Source organism: Photinus pyralis, unplaced genomic scaffold (genome assembly GCF_008802855.1).
Source record: "Photinus pyralis isolate 1611_PpyrPB1 unplaced genomic scaffold, Ppyr1.3 Ppyr1.4_LG2, whole genome shotgun sequence".
Taxonomy (NCBI): domain Eukaryota; kingdom Metazoa; phylum Arthropoda; class Insecta; order Coleoptera; family Lampyridae; genus Photinus; species Photinus pyralis.
This window is the reverse complement of record NW_022170403.1, coordinates 41144680-41161506: the sequence shown is the minus strand read 5'-3', so window position 1 is coordinate 41161506 and position 16827 is coordinate 41144680.

Genomic DNA, 16827 nt, shown 5'->3' with positions numbered 1-16827 from the left:
CGCAAAACCAAATTTTGAAACGGGCGTTACATTTGCTTTTATTCCAAGTGGCTATTTATCAAATTTCATTTAAATCCCTCCATAAATAAACAAGTTAAAAAGTAATCGTAAACGATTTACATAAAGCGCATTTCCACTTGCATTCATTTCCCATTATTGTAAGATGCAACTTCTATTAAAATCGTAAAAATCCGGCCACAAATATGAAAGATAGCGTTGCACATGGGCAATCCATTTTTGACGTGCTACTTCAATTTCAGTTTATGAGAAGAATTTCATTTCAATGCTTTTCTAAATAAGAAAGTTGGAACTGCGCATGCGCAAACCTAAATTTTGAAACTAATGTTAGATTTTCTTTGTTCCAAGCGCCTAAGTATCAAAGTTCACTTAAATGCTTCCATAGATAAAAAAGTTGGCACTGCGCATGCGCAAAATAAAATTTTGAAACTGGCGCTAGATTTTCCTTTATTCCAAGTGCCTATGTATCATATTTCATTTAAATTCTTCCATAAATAAAAATGTTGGCACTGCGCATGCGCAAAACCAAATTTTGAAACTGGCGTTTGATTTTCCTTTATTCCACGTGCCTATGTATCAAATTTCATTTAAATTCTTCCATAAATAAAAAAGTTGGCACTGCGCATGCGCAAAACCAAATTTTGAAATTGGCGTTTGATTTTCCTTTATCCCAAGTGCCTATGTATCAAATTTCGTTTAAATTCTTCCATAAATAAAAAAGTTGGCACTGCGCATGCGCAAAACCAAATTTTGAAATTGGCGTTTGATTTTCCTTTATTTCAAGTGCCTATGTATCAAATTTCATTCAAATACTTTTATAAGTAAAAAAGTTTGCAATTCGGTTTATGGTCGAGATGCGAAAAGGGCACTGTAAATTTTGAATCGATTCGATTCAACTTTTGGCATTGCGTATTATATGGCTAAATCTATGCCCATATTGAATTTCATGCAATTCAGTTCATAACTAAGGGAGATGTAAAAGCGATCGAACATTTCTAAACAAAGTTATCGTTCACACGGACAGATAGATGGACAGACAGACAAAGGAACAGATGGACAGACCAACAGGCAGACGACAGATAGCAATGCAAAATTATAAACGATCTCTAGGATCGTTAATAAACGGCAAAAGTGTAAAATTATGGAACATGTAAAAACGGTTTTTTGTTTTTTTTACAATAACTTTTTTTGTAAGCGGTACAGAAAAAATTCCTTCCTTGGTACAAGACTCGACACCATAACGAACCAAATAGCGAAAAAAGTAGAACAATAGCTCTTAAGATAAAGAACTAGTAGCGTCGCAAAACGAGCGGACGGACGGACGAACAAAGTGGCCACAATAGCGCATTTTTTTTATTGTGGAAATGCTAGAAACACCGTCAAGTCATTGGCAGTACCTACCATTAGTCTGAAAAAAATCAGCTTCATTCATATGGAGTAACCAAATTTTCGCGATTTTTTTAAATATTTTTTAAGAGCTATTGTCAACGTTTTCATTTGGTGTACTTATAACTTATTTTCTCAAAAAACAGTCATTTAAAATTCGTATCGCAAAAAATACCGCAGCGCCTTAAGTAATATGACCTGAGGGGGCCACGATCGACTTTAGCATACTTGGATAGGCCAAAGAACTCCGTTGGTTAAAATTTGATCACTCTCGTTCAGTGGATTTCGAGCAGGCTCCCCTACTATTATGGTATAGAAGTTTGCCCCAAGACAGGAATTTCTGCGTTTATTACTAAAAAAGATATAGTAAAAAATCTATTTTTTTCATGTACTATAAGTTTACATTTTTAGAATGTTAATGTGGAAATGCGCTTTTTGCCAATAGTTTAGGATTACTTTATTAACTTATCAGTTTACCGCGAGGCCAAGGTCATCTCTAGCTCCTCAAATTTCACTGAAATCTGCTATAAAAACGTCTCGCAAGTTTCGGCTAATATCATCTCAACTCTGAAGCTCCTCATAAGCTTCTATCAAATTCTTTTCAAATTATTTCTTTCTTTCAGCTCATCTAGGTTCCTTAAAGTTCTCCTCACGTACCTATTTAAGCTTGCTCCGATTGTTCCACCATGTTTCTTTCAACTTTCGATTAAGTTCACTTCAAACTCTCTAAATCCCTCTATCAATTTTCCTCTGTTCGTCCTGCATCAAGGTCCTAAAGTTGTCATCGAGTTCTCTTCCATTTCCTATTGAGCTTCTCTAAAATTATGAATTGTTAGGTGCCGGAATTCGGCGAACATGAGTAGAATTCGTCGATCAGCTACTCCATGTTCTAGGAACCACATCGTAGGAGATTTTCCGGTAAATTTGCTCGTGCGTCTCACTTTCTTAACACTAGTGGAAGTGGTTCAATTTGGAGTTCCACTACAAAAAAATATAGTGTCTGACTTATGGGCATGGAAAATATGTTTGGCGAATTAAAAATACAAAGTTTTAAACTTTGGAGAGATAGGGCCATCACCACTATTTTTTACTCCAAAGATTATTGTCTATTATGCCTTCAAGATAATCCACTTCTAATAACATCGAAAAGAATAGGTAGGTAAAGCTCATTTGACATTTTAGACACAGTTATTACTGCGCTCCTAAGACTGCGTTACTTGTAGGGAAAAAAGTTATTTCTTCGTCTCGCGTTAGCTACTCCTTGGTTACGTTATTGACTGTGCCACGTTGTCAACCTGTCTCTATGGACAAACTTTGAGAGAAATATTAACGGACCGTACCGGATCCGTGCTGATTGTGAGGGTGGGTTGTGGAATAGTGTGAAATTTTGTAGAAGGATGATTGACATCTCGGTTCTAGGTGAGGTTCTAGGTATCGATACCTTGAAATTTATGTTAAATAACTTAAGTTTTCTGTTTAGAAATCCCTACACATAATAAACTGTTTGAATAGTAAGGTACAAGTTGGGCTTCTTTTGAGATTATGTAACCTTACGTGTGGTCAGGGGCTGCACGGAGTGTTAAGCATGCTAATGTATGTAAATACGCCATTATTGCTGTTGTTACTCGAAAAGGTCAGTTTCATTAATCGACTGAATAGGTTAGAATACCAAAGTTTAACAACAAAACTGATAGAACAAAGTTAACTAAGTCTTACCATGTAACCCACTGCGCCTTTCATCCCCTTTTCACCCTGAAATTGATCACACTATAAATAAGAGCACAAAACTCGTATCAAGATGATCATAATATGCCAATTGATATTAGCATTCAAATAAAGTCTTAAAAGAATGAGATGATAAATATAAAATAAAATTATAATACCGGAAAGCCGTTCTTGCCCGGCGCACCAGGTGATCCCTAAGGGAACGAAGAAAACAAAATCAGAATTGTTGTGTGGGGCATGATGACTGAATCACATCTATAAGTTTAAATTAGAGCTTACCGAAGGTCCCGCTTCGCCCTGATCGCCCTTTTTCCCTTTTCGGCCTCGTTTTCCTGGCGGTCCTGCAGGTCCGGGTGCACCAGGAGGCCCTGAAAATAAAGGCTTATTATAGTAAAAGCACATAAACGACTAAATAAAACGGAAACACAATCCGTTCTTAAAAACAAAGAACACTTCTCTTGTGTATTTTTAAAGTTAAAACGAGATTTCCCCGATGGGACTTCCCTTGAAGTTTTACCGGTTATGACTGCCGTGATCCTCTTAAAGCAAAGATGTTTTAATTATTACAATGTCATTAAGATTTTCTTTTTCTTTTACTAAAACAACGCTTTAGTTTACTTGCGAGAAAATGAGATTTGCATTTTTGAATTTTAGAAGCTAGCCCGACGCCCTATCTATGAATAACAAAAATACAATACGGAACGGAATTACGTTTTAAGGTCCGTTTAATATTTTAAAGTACACAAAGGAGTTATTAAGAGCACTCGTCTTTGTCAACACAATTTACAAATACAACCACCCTTAATGCGCATTCAGTAACCCAATAATGATGATACAATTGTAAGAGAGGGTGCATACAAAATAGATTATATACCTTGTGGTCAAATACTAGGGTGAAAGATTTGTTTGTAAAAGGAGAACGAGTTTCGATTTACGAAAATACAAGTAAACCAAATATTGTAAATGTTGTACGCTTTTGTTTTCCGCTTGCTGAGGAAAACCAAACCAGAATATGTACGAGTATATATAAATTAATTCATTAAAAGTGTTCGGTGTTTTTCCCGTAATCGTATTGTTTGAAAACAAAATGAAGTTGGTTGGGATTTCATTAAGGGGTAGAGGCAAATTTTGTGCACCCTTGTGCAATAAATAACAATATTATCCTAGTTCACTTTACGCGTAATTATACTTGAGATATAATATTATGTTCAACTTAGTAACCAAAGTGAAAATAGTGTCTTTCTTATACAGAATTCGAGTTGTAAAGCACTTGGGAAGTTAGTTATTCGGTGCTATAATGAAACAAAAAAGTGAAATTAGCACTTCGCTTAATTACATTGTTGTGTTGCAGACGTGACTGAAATAAAGAGCTCGTGAAAGCGATATTGCCGACGCTCCATAATATCCAAATGTAGACGACGCACAGATATAGTTCTCGAGCTTTTCCTAAGACGATGTAAAATATTGCGGCAATTGTTCGGAAATAATTCAAGGAAGTGTTTTTTGGTTTGCAAAATAACGCGAAAAGTTCAACGCGCCTAATGATCTGTTAGATATGTATATTTTCCGCGAAAGAGAATAAGATAACGTCGAGATACGGATGAACGGTTAAATGAGAATATATGTATATAATGTGCTCTGTTATATGAAAATGAAAACCCGAGGGCGGCCATTTCAAGAGTTTGATCACATTCACAATAAGCTCTAAGAGAAGTTGACCCCATTACCATTCAAGGAAAGATGTTGAATTTTGTGTTCTTGTCCATTTCTTTACTAGTCTCATTCGAGGTTAATAATATTAGTATTAAATTATTTTGTGGCACATACGCTTCCAATCATGGCATGCTTCCAATGCTAATGTAAATTCGGTAAACAATATTTTAATTATTTAATTCTACTATTGGAATTCCTGTCTTCACTATGAGTTACGACTATAACTATAACTACTTGGATAATTGGGTGCCAGCTTACTCCAGAAATATGACAATTTCTTGCCCTATGAGTATTACTATACAAAGTGCTTCCTCTACATTTATTTTGAAGAATTATCTGTAAACAATATCTGCAAGGTGACTATAACCCCATAGGTACTTAAACGGAAACAACTCCAAGACCCACCAAAAGTTTTAGGAGATGTGTATTGAAACATGCTCGAGGGGTACCACCACCCAGAAAGACATTGACTACGTTTACGCCGTATGAACGTAGTGGATAGGTTCTATCTGGTTTTTACAGATCCGGTTGAAATATGAGGCATAAACGTTGCAAGGTCGATCGGATACAATACTTCAACTCAATCCGATAAGCTTCTACTTCTGAATAGTCCATTAGATGGCAAAAATCGAATTGAATTTGATGTGAAATTTTTAGACTTATCACTTTAAGCTAAATTCTTAATTATTTATTATTAAGTGATGAGGGGATGATTGTGAACACTTTAAGCACTGAAGAGTAATTTCGATGTATCCACTTGAGATTACCATGGAAATTACACCCGTAAAAGGAAGTTTTAACGTAGCGGATTCCCTACATCCGATCGAAAATTACGACGTAAACGTAGTCACTGAAGACTTGTGCGATACACAGCGCTTCGTTGTAAATTGTAAGATGTCATAGTTACCCTAAGTACGTTTTTATTGATTAAAATACACGATGGTTACAAAGGAAGCAGCGAAAGGTGGCCCTGCAATAACGGAGGCCGAACACATGGCGCTCACTGAGTCTGAGGACGCCGTTTATCTCCAGCGTTTTGTGCGATAGCTGGGATTCGACGACTTGGCGAACCTGGATATCTTGTGCGACAACCTTAGCTCACTGAGAACCTGGTGTTTCATTCGCGGAGTAAGCACATCTACATGCTTCACCACTTCCGGGAGGTACTCGAGGACAAGGAGATCAGTGTGCGTTACATCCCAATGGAGAAATAGGTCGCTGATTTCCTAACAAAGGCACTATCGAAACAGAAGGCTCTGAGGTGTAGGATGTCTGCAGGACTTGAAGTGTGTAATTGCGTAACTGCGGTACAGCGATCCTCGACTAGAGGTGGGGAAGTGTTAGTAGTGCTTAGTTGTAAACGAACCGTAGCTCGCAAAATATGCTAATCGTATGATAACAGTAATCACTAATAAGTCTCTGTTTGCGTGTCTGCCTTGTACGGTTCTGTGTTGTGTTAAGAGTTTCTGGCTGTTTTTACTTTCAGTAGAGTTCTTTTCTTGACGTCTTTTGATTTTACGATCCGCCACCTCAACGTTACAGTGAATGTGTAAGTCGAATTATAAAAGCGCAGTTTACGAAGAAGGTAGTCGGTGCGGTGTGTTTATCGCGTAAGGAGACCTTTCTTTAAGGTCGTCAAGTACCACTTAAAGGAAGTTTTCACCATGAAGGAGCTAATATTACATCTATGATAAGTAATTACAACGAACCCAGTGTCGTGGAGGTGAAGTCAAAGAAGTAAAGTTCCGAAGTTTTATTGTTTGGTGCTTGTGTGTTTGCGCATTAGTTAGAGAGAATCGCAGTTATTACTGATTACTACAGATATTACTGATATTAAGCACTTTAAGGTAATTCAGATTTCATTTAATTAATTTGATCAATCGATCGTGTGTGCGTGGTATTTGTGCTTTGGCCCTGGGCGCCATTCTTTATTTCGGTTTTCCTCAGGTTTTCCTATTGTTAAAGTTTAAAGTTATATCGAATAAATTTGTTTCATCTGTAAATGATTAACGTTGTGTTTAATAGAGCCCAAATAACCACTCAGAATGTTTATTTTTAATTTTAATTTTATTTATTATCCCTCTCTTGTTCTAGGCCCTCAACAGGCTTCCGCCCAATTACAGAGGGACGTAGTGTACAGAATTTAAAAATGTAAACACATCACCACGATACGACACTAGTGACTTGGCGCATGTATCTAGCGCGGTACGCGAAATAACAGAGTGTTACATCAACGAAAAAAGACGTTTTTAAAAAACAATCCTATAATCGGACCGGGCCCAATGGTGAATCTAAACCATCCGGGGACACACAGAGATACAAAATTTCATGAGAATCCGTCCAACCGTTTAAGGTGTTCACTCACATACACACGTACAGAAGAATTTTGTATGTAGATAAAGGTAGTGTATCTTTCCGTTTCATAAATGACTCTTTAATTATATATGTAATGCAATCCGTTCATATTGAAAGTCACGTATTTATTAATCTATGAGTATTTATACTTTATGATTATTTTTAGTTTTCAAAACTGGTTTTTCAGTGTTCCAGATTTTGTTAACAGTTCTGTAGGTATATGTGACCAGAAACCTTCACCTCTTTATGTGGAGTATGTTAACTATGTAGAGCCCGATGTGCTTGAGTTCATTGTTTGCGTATAGTTGTAAAAACGACACTTAACTTAAATTTATAAATATTTTACATTTAACATTATTTTTTCAATTATAACCAATACAGCTTTCATTATCAAATTCTTATCTGAAGAGTTTGTAGTTATGGATAACGTCACCTACCCCAACTGCGGTGCGATATCCGGCAGGAATCGTCGCAAACTCATTTATTATCAACCATGATCGCCGCATAAAAAATATATGTCTTAGTACAACAACTCTTAACCTTAGAAATAATTTAGGAGCACCTCCAACTCACACTGAATAAATTTAATTGACAGAAATAATTTTGCTTTTCCGCTTTAATTTTAATACAAGTAACGTCATTTTACTTTTTGCTATATGTACTAAATGTTTCATAACAGAAAACTCTTTCTGATTCTAAAATCAAATATCCCACGCCAAGAACACAATGTCATAAAAGACTATACGGTCACTTCTATCCTACGGACGAAAAAACCCTTCAGGTGATAATCAGAACAAACATTGCCATTTATTTATTCCATTCACGTTATAGAAACCTCGCTATGTTCCTTTTACACCGTAGGAAAGTACCTTTATAAGTCACGGTTAGAAAATGTTTTTCAAACTAATATCTGGGAGAAGCTTAAATTCGAAGCATCAACTGCCTTTCTAAATGGTGATTAAACCCATTCTATAGTTATGTTGTGTATGAGCATATTTTTTGTTTTGTATCTCACTGAAGATGGAAGCTTTGTATCTAATATATTGATTTTATATTCCATAACATCGAAGTATTGTCATATTTTTCGCATCTGGCGTGGAATATTGGATAAAAGAATACCGCAAAAGGATAACACGCTTCATGTGAGGGTATTCATTTCACTTTAGAAAATTTCTGACATATCTAAATCTTTTATACTGGCAGCGTAACCTCCGCTGATTATACAGAGAAGCGAACATTTATCTATTCAAAAGTGTTTCCAAATACACGCATCTCCGTGGCAATTTTTTACATATACCGCCTGGATACGACACCAATTGAACAAGTTTTATGTAACTAACAAAATAAAACAACGGCTTTCCAACTTTATGCAAGTTCACAGCCTGGATATATCTACCCTTAGCGCAGAAAGTTTGCAAACTGTTCTTTATAGATAAAAGAGTAAGATACATGTTTACATCCATCAGATCGCAGCAGAGATAGAGAAGAAAAAATATTAAGTTCCCTTGAAACATTATTGTATGTAATTAAGCTTGAAAGAACTTACTGAAACAATTACTGCGCTGTTCTGTTTATGTACCTCCTGATGGAAACAAACAAAAGAAATAAAACATTTCTGCAGGGGAATGAGCTGCAACTAACCGCTTAGACGAGCATCAAAGATAAAACGATGGGGGGAAACTGAAAAGGAAACATTGGATTATGGAATGAATATACAGGCAGCTTCTATTTCCTACTTCCTTCCTAATCTAAATTTAAAAGCTTCATTACCGCGTTTAAAAAATAATTACGCTACATGTCTAGTAAGGCGCTCTTTAATATCTCAGATTCAAAGTACGTTTTTATGTGTTTATTACTTGCCTGTTATAAATGCAATGTGAATTTCCATACTTTTAGAGAAGAGATCCGCCTCTAGAATTGAATTTGAACGGATTTGCATACTAAATGAACAAGTCTTAAACTTTTAACAAAATAAAATCTATACACTTCCCCTTGGATATTTCATAAATAAATCTGCATTGATTACATCGTTAATTATACTGTTTGTTAATATTTACGTACTTGAAAATTTAAATGTTGTCACTCTCCATAGTGTTTAACCGACTAATTCCAGTATGTTTTTGCAGTATTACGTATTCTTTTATAATTCAACATTCAATAAATAGCACAACGGAAGTGCTACTATTTTTGGTGTTAATTGATATAAAATCCGTTCAAAATAAAGACAGTCTTTATCGCCCGTCCGTCTGTCCGGACCCACGGGGTTTTGAAATACTTTTAGAGGAATGGTCCTATAGTCCTGGAATTATTTGCAACATGTAGCCTATAAATCGGAGGTATCCATGATGCGATGAAACTCAAAATGGGGTTATGTAGAATAAAGTCGTTAAAATAACCAACAAAAACACAAAACCCTCCCCATACTAATTTAATAGGCAAGACGAAAAAGCGACTAGTTTCGACCAACGGTCATCTTCTGGCTATAATATCTGATACAGATTTATGAAATTTACAGAATTAAGGTACATACCTTGAGGAGATTACATATTAAAATTTAGACATTCTAGAAGTTACACATAACAATATTTGAAAACAGCATGCTGAAAAAGCTAGGTTAAGTTATATGATATCGAGTTAATTTTTACTTACGGGAAAACGATGACAATTAAAATTATAGCATTATAAATATTTCGTCCTTACAAATAGTCTTCAGTCACATTATGTAATATTGATATGCTATGTTGCATTCTTTTACCATTCTTCTCGCTTCGCCTCTTCACCTTGATCCTGTCCCTTCTCCTCTTTTCGTTTTCAAATTTCCCGCTAGTTATTTTTCCTGCACTTACTTAACCTGAGCATGAATTGATCTTTTCGATGGCGTCGTCCACCTACGCCCGACTTTTTCACTAAATATTTAAATAATCAATTTTACATAATGTGACATAAGGACTATTTTTACTACTATTTTTAAGTAATTTTTCTAATTTTGACAACACAACAAAAAAAGTTTATTAATAATCGTATGCCATTAATGCATTTAATTAAAACATTTGATATTTTATATTGACACCCTTTCCCAATCAAAAATTTTTTAGCAATTTTTGAAAAATTACATAATATTATGTAGGTATATGAAACGTCTGTCAATGTGCTAGCGCCCGATTGTTTTTTCTCTCCAATGTTATTTTAAAATTGATGGCAGATGCTTATTAATAAACTTTTGTTTGTTTTTCTTTTAGTTATATTTGCAATTTGTAATATACAGTGTGTCCCAGATCGGGTGGGATTGCATGGGTAACTTTCTTATTATTAACATAGAGAATTGGTTAAATGGACAATGTTTTGCAGTTTTAGATGCTTATTTAAAATTGCCTTGTCGAAATTCAAAATGTCGAATAGGCGCGACGTAAATTCAAAAAAACTAAAATTGGTCATTTCCTTTGATGTCTTATATCATCGAAAGTATAAGAGATATAAAAAAAAAGCTTTATATAAAAGTTACTGTCTTTGATACGCCTAATTTAAAATTGATGTCAAAACAAAATTCAACATGGCTACCTTTGAGGAACATTTACCAACCTCCTAAAGTTAAATAGATGCCATGTTGGATTTTTAGATTATTTGATAGATTTTTTTTAATTCTCTTTTCAACGAGCTATCATAGCATAAGACGGGTCCGTTAACTTGCCCCCCCCCCCCCCCTGAGAGATTTCATAGTCGTATTATTTTGAAATGAATGCGCTCGTTATGCGCTCATATGCGCCACCGATAATAACTCTTGCGCCATTATCGTTTTTTAGAAATCCGAAAAAACATTTGGGGGGGGCCAAGTGAACGTAGCCCCCCCAGTACGTATTTTGTCCCTTGTAACTAGGTCACCTGATACATTTGGTTATGCGCTCAATTGCGCCACTTGAATTAAAGCTAGCGCCATTACGGTTAAGCCGTGAAAATTTTCAAAAAGTGGGGGGCCAACTTAACGTTTTTAAAAGTTACTTTTTTTAACATCTTTTCATACGAAATTGTACTCTCAGGTATGCGCTGAAATGCGCCGTAAAAAGATATCTTTGCGCCATTATTGTTTTTTGGTTATCCTTAAATATATTTGGGGGGGGGGGGCAAGTGAACGGAATCCCCCATAACGCATTTTGCTACCGGTATTTGTGCCACTTGATACATCTGGTTATGAGCTCAATTGCGCCACTTGAATTAAAGCTAGCGCCATTACGGTTAAGCCATAAAAAATTTTTAAAAAGTGGGGGGTCTAACTTAGCGTTTTCAAAAGTTATTTCCGGAAGTGCGTCCATTTTGAAAATATTTTACATCGATTCGGCCTTCGGAGTAACTCCTAAATACAAATTTTTAAAAACCTACCTATTTTACTTTCCCAGAATCGTTTAACTAAAGCTCCCAAAAAAACACCCTGTAGAGTGTTTCTGAAACACTATAATGGCGCCAAGATTTTTGTTTACGGCGCATTTTAGCGCATGATGAAAGGTACGATGTAGTAGAAAAAACATGTTAAAAAACGTAACTTTTGAAAACGTTAAGTTAGCCCCCCTCCACTTTTTAAACATTTTTTATGGCTTAACCGTAATGGCGCTAGCTTTAATTCAAGTGGCTCAATTGAGCGGATGACCAAAAAACAATAATGGCGCAAAGATATCTTTTTACGGCGCATTTCAGCGCATACCTGAGAGTACAATTTCGTATGAAAAGATGTTAAAAAAAAGTAACTTTTAAAAACGTTAAGTTGGCCCCCCCACTTTTTGAAAATTTGTCACGGCTTAACCGTAATGGCGCTAGCTTTAATTCAAGAGGCGCAATTGAGCGCATAACCAAGTGTATCAGGTGACCTAGTTACAAGGGACAGTTTACCGTTGATATAACTGGTATCTTGTTTTCAATCTTATGCTATGATAGCTCGTTGAAAAGAGACTTAAAAAATCTATCAAATAATCTAAAAATTCAATGTTCCTCAAACGCGGCCATCTTGAAAGTAACTTTTATATAAAACTTTTTTTTATATTTCTTATACTGTCGATGATATAAGACATTAAAGGAAATGACCAATTTTAGTTTTTTTGAATTTACGTCGAGCCTATTCGACATTTTGAATTTCCACAAGGCAATTTTAAATAAGCATCTAAAACTGCAAAACATTGTCCATTTAACCATTGAATAAAAACACTATAAGAAGCCTAACCCCGTGGAAATAAAGCGCGACAGAGATTGAACTGAGAATATAATGGGAACACTGTCAATAGTGACGATTCTTGAACTGAGAAGAATGAGAATTTGCTTTCCTCCTATTTACCGCAAAGAGAGTTCGGTGGTCACAACCAATGCGGGTGCAAGGGGATTTGTCGCGCTTTCTTCCATAAGCGTTAGGCTTCTTATAGTGTTTTTATTCAATGATTTAACCAATTCTCTATCTTTAATAATAAGAAAGTTACCCATGCAATCCCACCCGATCCGATCTGGGACACACTGTATATCTAAGGCTCATGTCGTCTCGGGGGGCCCTTATTCCGCGGGGCCCCTGCGCACGAGAGCATCGCACCCGTGCGTAAAGATACCACTGCTTCCAATAAAAGCCTTACTGGCAAGAATTAAGGTCCTATTGAACAATTGATTGTCAACCTTCAAAATTACCATAAAGCCTTGTTAAGCCTTACCGGCAAGAATTAAAGTAATGTCCGTTTCAAAATTTGTTTATATTTGTATACGCTCCACATGCTTCACTATCTTTCAATAAGTTAACTAAATCCTGGGAGAGGCGGCGACGGTCTAGGACATTAGGGCGCCGCCGAAAGGGCGCGACCGAAAGGGCTCGGCCGTTAGGGCGCGAGACATAAGGGCACGTGGACATAAGGGCGCGACGACAAAAGGGCGTGGGACATAAGGGCGCGAGGACATATGGGCGCGAAGACATATGGGCGCGGGATAGAGTATATTCTCTAAAAAATATATCGTAGTTAGTTTGTGTTGATATGTTATACCAACAGTCATTACACAGGGCGTTCAAGATACCAAAAACATATAATGCACAATGCCAAAAGATTGGGTCACACCTTTTGTCACTTTTACTTGTATATTTATAGCGTCGAGTTGCTTAAACGATACTGTTATGCTTTGTCCCAAATCGCAGGCTTGCTCGATTTGTTCACGTCCAACCATATTTAAAAAATAACGGCGCAACCGATTACAATGTAATTCAGCAAATAGATTCTTTATCAAATTTGTAGATAGGAGTTTGAGAATTGGCAATCTCGACCAAAGAATAAACAGTGTGCCATTTTGACATCTTCGCTAGTTATGCATCGAATTGCACGAATTTTCAATATGGATAGCCGACACCAATATAGGCGCACTGCCAAAATTGGGGTTTGATAGATCCAAAATTCACAATGCCTTTTTAACTTCTCGGCCATTTATTCAAGAAAACATTTAAAAAAGAACGGATGGACCGATTACGCTGAAATTTACCTATATACCTATATTTGTGTATCTTGAACGCCCTGTGTAATATGACTGTTGATATAACATATTAACACAAACTAACTACAATATTTTTTTGTTTAGAATACTCTATCCCGCGCCCATATGTCCCCGCGCCCTTATGTCTCGCGCCCTTTTGTCCTCGCGCCCTAACGGCCGCGCCCTTTCGGCGGCGCCCTACTGTCCGGCTCCGAGGCGGCGACGCCAAGCATATGTCAAAGTATCAAGTATCAACTGTATACATTTCGACGATAGGCGGCTCATTTGGAAAGAGAATGGGTAAGCATCTCGTATGTCTGCAGGTATTTTTTCCCGGCCCTAGCATTAGGTAATATTATTAGGAGGAAAATACGCTCTCGTCATTTATTTTTGCATAATGACTCTAACTTGTTTTTTGTCAAGTGTTAATTTTATTGTATTCAAAATTAAAAGGTACAGTTATGAGATAATTAAAGGAGAAGGATTGTCATTGTTTAACCGTAGTCATATTGAAGTGAGAATTTTCCACTCAGTGTGTGTATTTTGTCCAAGATTTTGTCTCTTCACAAAAGTGGAAAAGTTTTGATCCCGCCGGTAGCATAACCTAAAATTTAAAGCTTTCCAAACATCCTTTTTTAGTATTTTGTTTGACGAAGCGAGAAATTACAAGTATTTGAAGCAGTTAAGCTTACGCTTAATACATTTGCACTAATTTCTTAGAAATTAGATTCTTGTCGTTCGTGAAGATCTTTGAAAATTTGTACGTGGAAACTCATTAAATGTATACGTGTAATGTATCACAAGCAAAGCAATGGAAACCTCTATAGCTATCTACACATTGGATTAGAATATTTGCAATTATGGACTAACCCTTATAATAATATTAACAAGTCCAGTTGAACAAACTTATAATCTGAATACAGGGAATAATTAACATAATTGTTTGTCTTAACAAACGCCGCCCCTGCGTGCAGCGTAATGTATTTAATGTGGCGGAGTGGGTGCCTTATTTACATTCCATAAACAATTTATTTGGTAACCCTAACCATACTCCAACAAATAATAGTTTGGGGGTATAGGAAACTCTGACAACGATTCGTTACAATTACAACAAAGTAAGAATGTGTTACATCCTGCATTAAAACCTTTTTAAATGTTTTAAGGATATCTAAACATTTATCTTAAACAAAAATAGGACAAATCCGTTGGCAAGGTTACACATTTTCTATACAATTAACTAGGTGTATATAATAATAGGCATGTCCCAGAGCAACTAATTCGGAAGCGATGAATGGCGTTAAAGTCATCTTTAAAAGAATTTTATAATTACATACCTGATCAAGATGGGCAAGCATCTTATTGCAAGTTGAGTTAGTTATATGGAAAAAATGGAAATTTTAATTCATAAAATATTTAATGAAGTTTGGCGTTTTTATTAATGGTACATTAAAAATTACTACCAATAATATCCTAATTACGGTAAATTCATTTACAAAAAATGTCGTGGGAAAACTGATCGGAACTTGAAGAAAACGACTAAATGTAGATTTTAATAGCAAATAGTTAAAATATCAACTGTACATACATACTTCTAAGATATATCGGAAAGTAAACCTATGAAGGCTCATTACGCTTAATTATTGAATCAATTCAATCCTCTCTTGATTCTGCAGTTGTAATTTATTTTTTTTTAAACGTTATAGACGTTAAGAGCAAAACTGGTCTATCCCAATACACCTGCTTCGACTCCGTCGTTCTCGCAGTTCTATTGCGCTGCCGCGGGCATTGAAAAAGACAAAATATCAAAAGATCCCCTCTAGACAAAAGCTCTTACCTTTTACAAAATGCCCGAAATGCGGAAAGGGAAGGCTGAAAAATCCGGCTCCTCGCCCAATGAACTAGTGCGAAAGCTCGAAAATTATAACTTCTTTAATTAATTGTTAGCGTCCTTGACGTCTAAAAATCTGAGAAACATCTTGACACATTAGCGCGCTTCCAATGACACGGAATACAACCAAATCAGATGCGGTTTCTACAGTTCATGTAATTAGCTATTGAACTAAGACAAGAAACGGATAAGGTACGAATACCGAATATAGGGAAATCGAAGAACTGGATAAAAGAGATAGAACAATGAAAGGAGTAGAACTAGAAAATAAAGATGACAAGTGGGTAACAGAAGAAAGCAAAATATTGGAAAGATAAAAAAAATATATGGAGGAATTATTTCAAGCAAAGAACAAACCGCTGACAGTGGAAAGCGTAGAGAAAGACAAGACCCGAGAAGGCATTCTATTAAGGGAAGTAAAGTAATGGCAGCGATAAAAGAAATGAAGGATTGGAAAACAGCAGGAGTCGATAATATCACCATATTACTGAAATGTCTGCAAGAAACGGGAATCAAAAATAATCTCTTTGTAATAAAATAAAATCTACGAAAGGGGGCTGTGGCCAGAAGACTTTCTCTGTTCAGAAATAGTGTATTTACCTAAAAAACAAGGCACAAAAAAACGTTCAGAATACACAACAATCACACACACACACCCCCCCCAAAGGCCAAAGATCTTATTAAAAATATCGAATAAGAGAAATAGTTATGGAGGAGAATATAGGAGAAGACGAGTTTGGTTTCAGAAGAGGAATGAACACGAGAAACGCAATACGAATGGTGAGAACGATCGGCGAAAGATAATTAGAAACAGAATTTGATTGCGTATTGAAAATACTAAAGAAGAAAGGTGTCATCTGAAGAGAAATTCGACTAATACGAAACTTATATCAGACAAAAAGCCAAAATCAGGGTTGGCTGTCAGAAGAACGATTGGTTTGATATTGGAAGAGGATTTAGACAGGGACAGCAATTTATCACCAACTCTGTTTAATTCATATGTAGAAGATATGGTGGAAATATGTTGGAAAAGGGGAAAAATGGTATGAACATCGGAGGGAAGAGGATTGTTAGTATACGATTTGCGGAAGACCTAATTGTATTTGCTGAGAGTGAAACAGACTCGGAAAAGACTTGAGAGATTGTTAGAAAAGGATCTTTATACACCATGATCGCGACTCCTCCATTGCGCCTAGCGCATTATGTATTTCTTTCCTGGACTCCGAATTAAATGCGGTAACCCTTTCCATGACCTCGCCCAG